Here is a 12,232-nt window from a genome sequence, read left to right as displayed (position 1 = left end):
GCTGCAGAAGGAACCTAGTGTGTCCGCGTGTCTTCTTCCCGGCGAGAGGACCGCGCGGGCTACAACTGAGGAATTTGAAACCATGAAATAATTTAAGAGTTCAAAGAGATGTTTGCTTAGTGCTCAAAACTAATTTCTCCCCACAAGGCTGTTCTACCTTGAGATTCAGGGAGGCATCCTGATCTGTGTAGGAATGACACTTGCCAATCCTGAGAGCTGAAAGACTGGGCCAGTGAAGGGGTTAGCTATGCAAATCATTTTCCTGGCTCCCATAAGCATAACAGTTACAAATGGCCATGTATTTATTCAGCTACTATTAAAGAAAAATCAGCTGCAGTTTTATTTCAAATAAAATCATTTGGCTGTGTATTCAACAGATGCACTGAGAGATTGTGAAACATTGTCTCTATTGCTTTGAGTTTTCTAAGCTTCCAGTGATGGAAGCAAAACAGCATCTGTACCATGCCTCCTGTCATAACAAACACGCTCATTAAAATACAAAGAGCTTGACAATAATGAGCTGTAAGTGTATGCATGCACACAAGCACAGTGGCTTGAATGTGATGGCACATTGTGTTAAGACTTTGTAGTTATTAACAGACCTGGAGAACATACACAAACTATCAAAGCATCATTTTAGGATACTTATTGAAATTGTAATGATCTCTTCTAATCTCAGATGCTTTCTAAGCATCCACAATTCAAGAGGTGCAGTGCTGTCTGAACTGCCCAATGAGAGCAATTGTCACTGTCTGTTCCATTCCAGTTCTAAGTGGACAGAGAGAGGTGTGAGCTCCTAGGGTTCCTGGTTTGTACCTGTCAGTTCCAGCCCAAGTAGCACTTTCAAATGGCAATCCAGAAATCTTCCTGTCATGCTAGAAAGAATAGATCTGAGAGCACAGAAGTAGAGGCTGATCCATAAGGGAGGAGACATCCTCTTTCCTGGTTAGGCTGGTAGAGGGGGAATACCTTGACTGCACACATTTTTGTCAATGAAAAAGTTTCACACCACTGTGATGTCAAAACTCATGCTTCAGATTTCAAATACTATATTCATTATTCTGTGATTCCCTCATCTTAAATCCACCTTAAACTTTTGCTCTTATATGTACATATTTATAAAATCCTTTTTTGAGGTATTTAATGAATGATAAATGTAGAGTGCCAGTCAAGGAGAATAATGTATTTCTGTAGAATCAATGACTATTGATGCAGAAATAAGATGCCCCAAATCATATTTTTAACCTTAGACTCAACTCTTTTTTTTCTAGACACATAAGCAAATGTTCTAGCACTGAGTGACACCTTACACCACTTGCAGTCATTTTTTAAAAGATAGAGTCTCACAGAATTCTCCAGTCTAGGCTGGATCTTGTTATGTACATATCTCAGGAAGGCCTCACACTTGTAACTGTCCTGTCTCAGCCTCCTGAGCACTTAGGATTACAAATATATACTGCTATATGCAGCTTAAAATAGACTCTTAGAAAATATAATCCCGGGGTTGGTGAGATGGCTCAGTGGTTAAGAGCACTGACTGCTCCTCTGAAGGTCCTGAGTTCAAATCTCAGCAACCACATGGTGGCTCACAACCACCTGTAATGAGAAACAAAAACCAAACAAACAAAAACCAAACAAACAGAAAATATAATCCCTTCTTTGGACCTACAGCTCTCACAGGCCAAATGTGTTACAAAATGTGTTGGGGGCAAGAGAACGCCTTCGACAATGGTTTCAAGGCAGGATGTTAAAACAAATGAAATATACATAGAAGACTTAAAAGAACAACTTCCCTGGATTATATTAGCAAAGTAGGTGCCATTGGGCAAAGTCTATGGAACAGTTGGCCTTCCCCACTGTTTCTCCCTTGGCTAAAGGAGGACCTTTAAATGAAGAGTGATAGACCAATTCCTGCTCCTACCATTCGTACGATGTCTGGGGAGTTCCAAATTCAGACTAAAAGCATGACTATTATGTCCACAGGGATCATAATGAAAATTCACTGTCTGATGTCTGGGTCAAAGAACCCACAATGGTAGATGGCTGCTATAGGATGTGATACTTAGCTTAAAATTCGGAGGCAGGTATGATGCTATATGCCTAAAACCTCAGCACGTGGGAAGCTGAAGCAAGAGGATTATGAGTCAAAAGCTAGCCTGGGTGAGACCCTGTCCTAGAAGGGGTGGAAAAGAAAGGAGAAAAAAGAAAGAAAAGAAGAAAATATCCCCCAGACTGCTACTATTTTTATAAAGTGACCACAACCATTTTCTAAGGGATTCATGGAAATCAACTGTCATACTACTGCCCTGAGTTTTTACTAGGTTTGAAACTCAGACAAGGAAGAGCTAGTAACAAAAGCTGAACATATATTTAAAACATCCCTCTTTTCCATATCTATCTCCAAAGCCACTTCCCATAGACCCTGCATAAGTTCTAGTGTAACTTTGACCAGAGAATTGGCCTCCCCTTGTGTCTTAATTCCTTCCAAGAGTGCTAGTCCTTGATTTTGGTTACTTCTGTCTTGAAAGCTCCTGGAATTTACAGTTTTTCATTTTGTTTTGGTTTGGTTTTTTGCTTTTTTGGGGTTTTTTTGTTGTTTTGTTTTGTTTTGTTTTTTGTTTTTTGAGTGTCAGGGCTTTCTATTCCACTCTTCTTACCTCTTCCATGCCTTTGAAAGGCCAGTGGAAGGATTCTCCTTTGTTAAACTGTGGTGTCTACTGAACGATTTTAGCCCCTGGTACCAGCACTAGAGAAAAACACTTCTGAGCACCCTGGAGATTCCTGAGCAAGGGGACTTGGACTCATCAATAAAGCCCAAGTTGATGAGGAGGTTTTTCAGGGGATGTGTTCTGTCTTTATTTGATCTACATTCCTGCACAGCTAAGTGGTGAGGGGAAAGACGGAGCCATTTCTAATGTAATTTCACGTGAGATTTGTTTCCATTTTCTCTTAGAAAAGCCAGGATATTTTTTAGGGACATTTGACACCCCAGTAAAATCACTGTAGACATAAAAAAAGTCTCGGCTCTCCAGAGAACTCACCACTGAGAAAACTTGAGAGCATGGACCTTAGCATGTGGGGGTGATGGAAAATCGAGGGTGATGCTGGACGTTTTTTTCTGTAACTCTGTCCTCAAGTAGGAGCATCTCTTACCCCCGTGTATTGCAGAGGACCGAGCACTCTATTTCCAAGCCCAGTCTTTTAGCGCCACCTGGTGCTAACTACTGTAACCACCCTTTAGCCAAATAAAAACTAAATCTCTCTCTTGAAGTCCTAAGCATGCAAAAGTCAAGTTCATCGTCATAGGTAAAGTTCAAATAAAAGAGAAGTCAGGGATTGTTGTCCATTCAGTGCACTGCAGGACCTTGGCACACCGTAAATACTGGCATGATTAGACACTGTGGTAGTTTTTAATCGCCACGGTTGTTTTCTAAGAATAAAAGAACATAGGAACACTAATGCCTAGGATAGCTTTTCAAAATGTTAATGAGAGACTCGCGAGGTGCCTCAACAGTTAAGAACACTGGTTTGCTCTTTCAAAGAACCCGACTTTTATATCCAGCACCCACATGGTAGCTCACAACCCTCTGCCTCTCCAGTCCAACGTCCTCTTCTGACCTCTACAGGCACTGTATGAACATGGTGCACAGACATACATACAGGCAAACAAAAACCTATATACATATAATGTTTAAAAAAATTAAAGTTAATGAATTGGCTTTTAATAGAAAAATAATCATTAAGTGGGATTTTTTTAAACTTCAGGAAAGAGAAACACTCCTTGTTTGGGATAACCATATTTGGATTGAGCCTAAATGTTGAGTTTCTTCCCATGTTGCGTAATATTCCTACTAACAAGAGAGTGTCCGTGCCTACTCCTCGACTACAAGGAATGATAGAAGCTTTGCCACTTTCTGACTTATCTAGGGTCCTTAAGGTCATTCTTAGAAGTAAAGAGCATAGGCAGATGGGAAGTGCCTGCTCATAACTCAAGGTAGATGCTAAAGTGTATGTCTTACCGGTGTGGTTTGGATGTGGACTGTCCTCTGAAGACTAAGTTGGAGGGTGGATCCCCCATGCCGTGTTCAGAGGTAGGGCTTTGGGGGAAATGACTGGATCATAAGAGCACTGATCTAGTTATTAGCTGAATCCAGAGATGTAATCATAACTGAATAGGCTATCATAAGGTGATGAAGGCTGTGGAAAGTGGGGCCTGGCTGGAGGAAGTGGATCAGTGGGGTGCGCCTTGAAGGATGTGTCTCCTGCCTGTCTCTTCCTATTTACCAACAGCAACAACTAGCATCCTTTTCTACCATGCTCCCACTGCTCCCATGTTCTCCCTCACCACAGCCCTATAACATTGGACTAACAAAGCAGTACCCCATCTGGAACCTAAAACTGAATGTACAGCAATGTGGAGCCTTCTAAAACCAGGGAGTGTCCCACTGCCTCCATTTGGTAATGCTGCAAGTGCAATGGAGAAGCTATGAGAGTGGATCTTCCTTACTGAGGTGCTGAATTCATGGGGCTTAGCAGCATTGTCCTCCAGCACCTGGCAGAAGGAAGTAGCAGCTGGGGCCACATCTGCAAGGGACCAACAGTGCCTGTTCCCAGGTGCTTCTCTGACAGAGATGGGTGAGTGCTTCTTTGCAGGTGGCTATGGGTCTTGTAAATGCTTTCTGTGAAGAATATCACAGGGTTGTGATTTAGCCAACACTATTCCTGCCACTGATCATATTGATTTGAGTGTACAATTTGGCAGAGTGTATGTCTTTTCTCAAGGATGAGAGTACAATGGAGGCAAACACCACCATCCCCATTTCACAACCAAAAAACTAAGAACCAAGAATTATGAAACTTTTCCTCAACAGCCATGGAAAATTATACCTTAAATAAATATTAATAATGTCTGTGATAGTTCTAGAGCATTCCACAAATTCTTTGACTCCATGCCCTTCAAAAAGTACATCTTGACCAGCCTCATAAGATTAATCTTGACCCCAAAGCACAGACCACAAAAACAAAAATAAAGTAAGTGAAACTATATCAAATATAAGACTTCTGCACAGCAAAGGAAGAAACAACCGGAAGGAAGGGAAACTACATATCGGGAGAAAATATTTGCAACCCACGTACTTGATAAGGTGTTAATAGCCAAAATATATAAGTAATCCACTCTCTCTCTCTCTCTCTCTCTCTCTGTGTGTGTGTGTGTGTGTGTGTGTGTGTGTGTGTGTGTGTGTGTGTGTGTTAGGTACACTCTCAAATGTGCTGCAATTTGCTTTCCACCTTATTTGTACAAGAGTCTCTTCTTCACTGCTGTGTGTGTGCAGCTAGCTGGCCCATGAGATGCTAGGGACTCTCTGCCCACCCCCAAGCTGCCATTTCACTCTAGTATTACAGACACATGCCTCTATGTGACACTTGGTATGGGGACCCAAACCCAGGCCCTTCTGCAAGCACTTTATCCACCAAACCATCTGGCCAATCCCCAGACTGAGTTTAAAATGAACAAAGAACTTGAACAGACTTTTCTCCAAAGAAGACACCCAAATAGACAATATGTACATTAAATATATTCAATGTTACTAATTATCAGGAAAGTGCAAACCAAAATCTCATACCTATTAAGATTCCCTAATTTGGACTACTCAGTTGGTAGAGTGCTTGCCTTGCAGCAACGAAGCCCTGGACTTCATCCCTGTCCCCACATAAACCATGTGTGATGACATATCCTTATAATCACAGAACTCAGGAGGTAGAAGCAAGGCAGTAAGAAACTCATCCTCGTTTACATGAGTCTGAGGCCAGCCTAGGGTGGGAGCCAGCCGGCCTGGGAAACATGAAACTGTCTCAAAACAAAAACAAAAACAAAAAAAAGATTGTGAGTTCAAGGTCATCCTGAACTATGCTTTTAAATTTAAAAAAAAAAAAAAGTTAGCAGAAATGGCATGCATCAGCAGAGATGTGGAGAAAATGGAATCTTTGTGTACTATGGTGGGAATGTGGAATGATGTAGGAGCTGTGGGAAATTGCTAAGTGTTGTGATTCAGAAAGAAGCAGGTGCCTGGAAAACCCAGTAAATCAACTATCCTGGGCTCACAGGGGCTGACAGTGATTGAACCCAGTAACTATCAGGGAGCCTGCGTGGTCTGATCTAAGCCCTACATACATGTATGTTATGTAGCGTGGTCTTCTTGTGGGACTCCTAACATTGGGAGCAAGGGAGGGATGACTTTGACTGCTTTGCCTGCTTTGGGGACGCTTTCCTACTCATCCAGCCTTAACAATGGAGAGGATCTAGTCTTACTGTAACTTGTTACACTGTGGTTGGTTGATATTCCTGGGAGGCCCGTCCCAGGAAATAAAGGAGGAGTAGATTGGGGGTAGGAAAGGGAACTGGGAGGAGAAGAGAAAGGGGAAACAGAAATCAAGATGCAATGTATGAGAGAAGAATAAATTTTAAAACGAAGAAGGAGAAGGAGGTGGAGGAGGACAAGGAGAAGGAGGAGGAGGTGGAGGAAGACAAGGAGAAGGAGGAGGAGGAGGACTAGAGAATGGCTCAGTGGTGAAGAGCACTGACTGCTCTTCCAGAGGTCCTGAGTTCAATTCCCAGCAACAACATGGTGGCTCACAGCCATCTGTAATAGGATCCGATGCCCTCTTCTGGTGTGTCTGAAAACAGCTACAGTGTACTCATATACATAAATAAATAAATCTTAAAAAATGAAAATTAAAGGAACAGAGGGAATAGCAGAGCCGTCCTGCTTCTGACCCAGGGGTGAAACTCAAGCTAGGCCCAACAGTGGAGACTCACAATTCTATTTAGATATTCAATCAACCCCTCCCAAGATTTAACTGAAGATGATATTGCCCCAGGCCATTAGAAAGGGATGACTGTCCAGGGACACCAAGATGTGCGCTTTTGGCAACAAATCTGTCCCCATAGTCCTATCAATGTCTTACTTGAACCCTTTGAAGGGTGTGGTTTACGTGAGTTGAGGACTTGAGGAAGTGATAAAGTGCTGGTCACTCAGATGCTTAGTCAAGTCAGTCTTGATGACATCCTTTCTCTTCTGAGGTGTTGCAACCCACAGAATGAGCTAGCACCTGTACTCCTGTACATGCACCTGTATTCCACATCCCACACCACCTTAACACGAACCACTTTCCGTTCTGCAGGTGTAAGCACCTCCTGTGGTAAAATCCCATCTTTTACTGAATCTTGATATCCTCACCTGAGTCACATCTGAACAGGGCACACACCTGCCATCTGGGTGTGGCAAATCTAGGAAGTGTAAACCTGGTGCTTTCAAGAAGTCTTGTGAGTTTCAGTGTATTTTACTCAGAAAAGTGCAACTCGTGTGTGTGTGTGTGTGTGTGTGTGTGTGTGTGTGTGTATCAAGAGATATATATTAATAAGGAATATCTCTACCTAGCCAGATCTCCCTCATCCTTTGTCAGGGACTAGGATTAAAAACCTCAGACATAATTCTTACCTATTACTTCTTTTCAGTACTCTCTGTTCAACTCCATAGCCCTTTTTTTAAATGGGTCATTTTGTTTGTTTGTTTTGATTCTGTTTTTTTTTTAAGTTCTTTATATATTTTGGACATTAATCCTCTGTCAGATGAATACCTGGCAAAGATTCTCTTCCTTTTTAAGAGTTTGCTTCCTGTTCAACTGTTTCTTTGACTGTACTGAAGATTTTAGTCTTATAAAGCCTCACTTGTCAATAGTTGGCCTTAAGTCTTAAGTAAATGAAATGCATTCATACAGTCCTTCCCTATACCTGTAGCATGTAGGGTACTACCTGTGGTTTGGTGTGTGTGTGTGTGTGTGTGTGTGTGTGTGTTTTAAGTACTTCCAGTGTTTCATTTAGGTCTTTGATCCATTTGTGGTTAGTTTTTTGAGGAAAGTGAAGGATACAACACTAATTTCAGTCTTCTATGTGCTGGTATCCAGTTTCCCAGCACCATTTGTTGAAGATGCTTTCTTTTTTTGGGTGTATCTTTTGGTATCTTTGAAAATATAAAGTGGCTAACGTTACATGTACTCATGTTTTAGTCTTTGATTTTATACTATTAGTTTACATGTATGCTTTGTGCCAGTGCCATACTGTTTTTATCACAATGGCTCCATAATGTATCTTGATTTTGGGAATCATGAGCCCTCCAGAATTTTTTATTTTAATTTTTATTTTTTTTATTTTTGGGGGTCAGGGAGCAGGTTTGTATTACCAATGTGTGGTCTGTGAGGTTCCATATAAATTTCAGGATAGATCTTTTTTATCAATTCATATGAAGAAAGAGATGGGGATCTTGACTGGGATTGTACTGCATCTGTAAGCAGCCTTTCACAGTATTCATTCTACCAATCCACAGGCACAGCAGGTCTTTCCATTTTCCAGTTTCTTTCTCTACTTCTTCAGAGGCTATCCCCATCCAAAAGCTCCTATCTCTCTCCTGCCTACTCTCTTCTTCCTCTGTCCAACCCGGAAGTCCCGCCTACTCACCCAGTGATTGGCTCCTTTATTCATTAGAGGATGGTTCACAAGAAGTCACCTGAGTACACTCATTCCTCATTCCAGACAAAACCTCCTTGGAGAGTGGAATTAACATCAAAATACAAACAACACCAGGGCCATCCACAACAGTCTGGTAGAATTTTTGCTGTGAATCCATCCAGCTCTGAATGTTTTAAACTGGAAGTCTTTTTTGTTTGTTTATTTGCTTGTTAATTTGTTTAATAAAGTTATTTATTTACTTTATACCCAGATCACAGCTTCCCCTCCCTCCTTTCTTCCTAACCCCTCCCTCTCACCTCTCTTCCTCTTCTCCTTAAAAAAAGGATATCTCATGGATATCAACTGATTAACCTTGGCTTATCAAGTTGCAGTAAGACTAAGTGCACCCTCTTCCAGGGGAAAGAGATCCAAAGACAGACAATGTAGTCAGAGACAGCCCTTGTTCCCACTTTAGGAGTCCCACATGAAGACCCAGCTGAACAACTGTTACACATGTGCAGAGGGGCTAGGACCATACCATGCATCCTCTCTGGTTGGCAGTCCAGTCTCTGTGAGCCCTTATGGGCCCAGGTTAGTTGATTCTGTTGGTTTTCTTGTGGTGTCCTTGGCCTATCAGGCTCCTTCAATCCTTCCTCTCCCTCTTAAAGTGGAAGCCTTTTTTATTATTGTTTCAATAGCCTTATTTCTAATGGGTCTGTTTAAGTTGTTGATCTCTTCTTGGTTTATTTGATTTTTAGATTTTCCACTTTAATATGTTGTACAGATACACCACCCCCACTTTGGTTTTTCAAAGACAGGGTTTCTCCTTGTAGCCCTAGCTGTTCTAGAACTCATGCAGCTAGCGTAAGTGCAGATTTTTGAAGTATTCTCTTACAATCTTCTGAATTCCTTTGGTGTCTGTTGTAATGTTTGCCTGTACATTCCTGATTTTGTTGATTTGGGTGTTCTCTCTGTTTATTTTGTTAGTTGGGCCAAGAGTTTGTCAGTCTTATTCATCTTCTCAAAACACTCACTCTTAGATTCATTGATTGTTGTTTTCTTTGTGTTTCATTAATTATTTTCTGCACTGGTTTTTATTATTTTTTTGCCACGGATTGGGTTTGGGTTTTTTATTTGTTGTTTTGTTCTTGTTTTTTTTTTTTTTTTTTTTTTTTTTTTTTTTTTTTTTTTTTTTTTTTTTTTTTTTTTTTGAATTGTTAAGTTCTATAATTAAGCCATTTTTGTGTTCTTTCTGGTTTTTTTAACTGAGAAATTTAATGAAAGATTGATTCCTGTTCCCATAAATGTCTCAACAGTCTAAGGTTTCCCAGACAGTCCATCTCCATACAGAGGGTCAACATTCTCAGCCATGGCATCTTGTAAGTTCTTCAGCCAAAGTTCAGGTTTGCTGCACTTCATTACATCCATCCTGAAGATCTGCTAACAGGCTCGCAACCAGCTGTCAGTCTCAACTAAATTTCCCTCAGTCCACACTCCTTAGCTCTTGAATCATCATTAAGTCACCTCACTTCTCAAGCACAAGCATATACACCACTTCTTATTCCCTGTGGATAAGATATTCCATGTCAACCATTGGTTTTCTTTGTTCCTTTAGGGAGACATGGGTGGAAGGGCAAGTCATCCTGTGACATCTTTGTCTTTAGCCTTGGCCTCGGAGATTACCAATTTATTCTGCAGGGTACACAGCAGCTGGAGGTAGACATGGTTCCCCTGCAGCTTCTCCTGTGCCTATCCTGCTTGCTGCTTCAGGGTTTCAAGTTCCTGTCAAGTTTCTCCAGAGCTCTCTTCTGACCCCCCTTTACCTCTACGGAAATCTCTTCTAGACCCTGTAAACACTTCTATTGCAGGGGCCACTGCTTCTGAGCTAATTGAAGTTTCTCAAGTACTTTCTTCTTAGCCTCAAGTTGTTCAAAGGCTTTCAGAAGCTCTGTGTACTTCCTTTGAGCCTCTTTAACCTGGGGTATGGCCTGGGTCAGGGTACATCTTGTGGGATCCACATGATCCAGGTATGTGGCCTCCAGATCCTTCGGGTGTTCCTTAGTTTCAGTTGCCTTCTGTCAACTTATGTCTTCAGAAACCAAAGCATCAGGGTTCTGGGATTTATTATCCTTCTGGGCCAGACGATTCTGCAAGAAGTTCCCTACTTTCAAGTACAAGCTTTGGCTACAAAGCAGTTTGTCTTTCTTCTGAGATTTCCTCACAAACTCCTCCATTATCTTGACAGGCAGCTCTGCTTCTTGCTGCAAGCCTACAGGCTCTAGAATGCCTGCTACCTCAGCCAGGACTTCTTTTGCCACCACAGTGGGATTCTCCATGGCCACCATGCTCTGCTGTCCCCCGTGCCTTTTGGATCCTCCTGGCGCTTTCTGATTTTTTAATGTGCACTTTCTGATCTGTCCCAGAGGTCTTGCTGGATTGTGTTTTTATTTTCACTCAGTTCTAAAGAAGAAAGTTCCTTTTCGGTTTCTTTGACTCACTCATCATTCAGCAATGAGTTGTATAGTTCCATGAGTTTGTGTATTTATTAAAGATTTGGACTTATTTCAGTGTTTCTGAATTTGTTAAAATATGTTTGTGTCTCACGATATATTTTAGAGGAGTCCCTATGTGTCGCTGGGTAGAATGCATATCCTTTGATATTTGTAAGGAATATTTTGTCATTAGCTATTAAGTCCATCTGATGTATGATGTCATTTAATTCTGTTTCTCTGCTTGTGCTCAGATAACTTGTATATTTGAGAATGTGGGGTATTGAAATTATCTATTATTAATAGGTTGGTGTCAGTTAATGTCTTTAATTCCACTGGTACACTTTTTATAAGTTTGGGAACATCAGAATTTGGTGCATATATGTTTAGAATAGTTGTCTTCTGGGTTAACTGTTCCCTTGATTATAATGAAGTGTCCATTTATCTCTTCTAATTAGTTTTCATTTTGGCAGAACTTAGGATACTGATACCTATTGCTTCCTTGTCTCATTTGATTGGAGTACTTTTGCCCATCCTTTTACTCTAAGGTAGTGCTAACTTTAAAGTTAAGATTTATTTCTTATAGATAACAGATGGTTTTTGGTTCTTGCTCTGTTCAGCCAGTCTGTGTCTTTTGGCTGGAGAATTGGGGTCATTAATTTTGAAAGTTATTATTGAAATGTATATGCTGATTGTAGTTAATGTATTATTTATTTTTGGTGTCTTGCATTGTCAATAGTACTTTGTATTTCTGTAATTATAGCTTCGTTTGTTTTCTTTTTACAGATTCTTCTTGTTCTCTTCAGCCTAAAATATTGCTTCCTCTATTTTCTTCATAGTTGGTCTGTTCAATACTTATTTTTAAGGTTGCTTTTATCATGAAACATTCTTTTTCTCCATCATTTATGAAAGAAGTTTTGCTGGGCTCATGGTATTTTCAGACTTGGAAATGCATTGCTCCAGGCTCTTCTGGCTTTCAAAGTTTCCTTTGAGAAATTAGTGTATTCTGATATGCTTTCCATTGTAGGTGACTTATGTTTTTTCTCTTGCAGCATTCAATATTCTTTCTTTGTTCTGTATTTACTCTTTTAACTGTGATATGCCATGGGCAGTTTCTTTTCTTGTCTATTTATTGTTCTGTGTGCTTCCTGTATCTGGATTTAAGGAAGTTCTTCCTCTTCTATGATCCTTTGAGGATCTGTTCTATGCTATTGATCTGGGATTCTTCTCCCTAGTA

The 12,232-nt window shown here is 40.7% G+C and overlaps 1 pseudogene; it reads right to left on the bottom strand.

Moving 5' to 3' along the window:
- Positions 1 to 10,144: 10,144 nt before the first annotated feature.
- On the bottom strand, positions 10,145 to 10,851 carry LOC116082615 (annotated as a pseudogene).
- Positions 10,852 to 12,232: the final 1,381 nt, after the last annotated feature.

Source organism: Mastomys coucha, unplaced genomic scaffold, assembly GCF_008632895.1.
Source record: "Mastomys coucha isolate ucsf_1 unplaced genomic scaffold, UCSF_Mcou_1 pScaffold7, whole genome shotgun sequence".
In the NCBI taxonomy this organism is placed as follows: Eukaryota; Metazoa; Chordata; class Mammalia; order Rodentia; family Muridae; genus Mastomys; species Mastomys coucha.
This window is presented reverse-complemented; position numbering and strand designations above follow the sequence as displayed.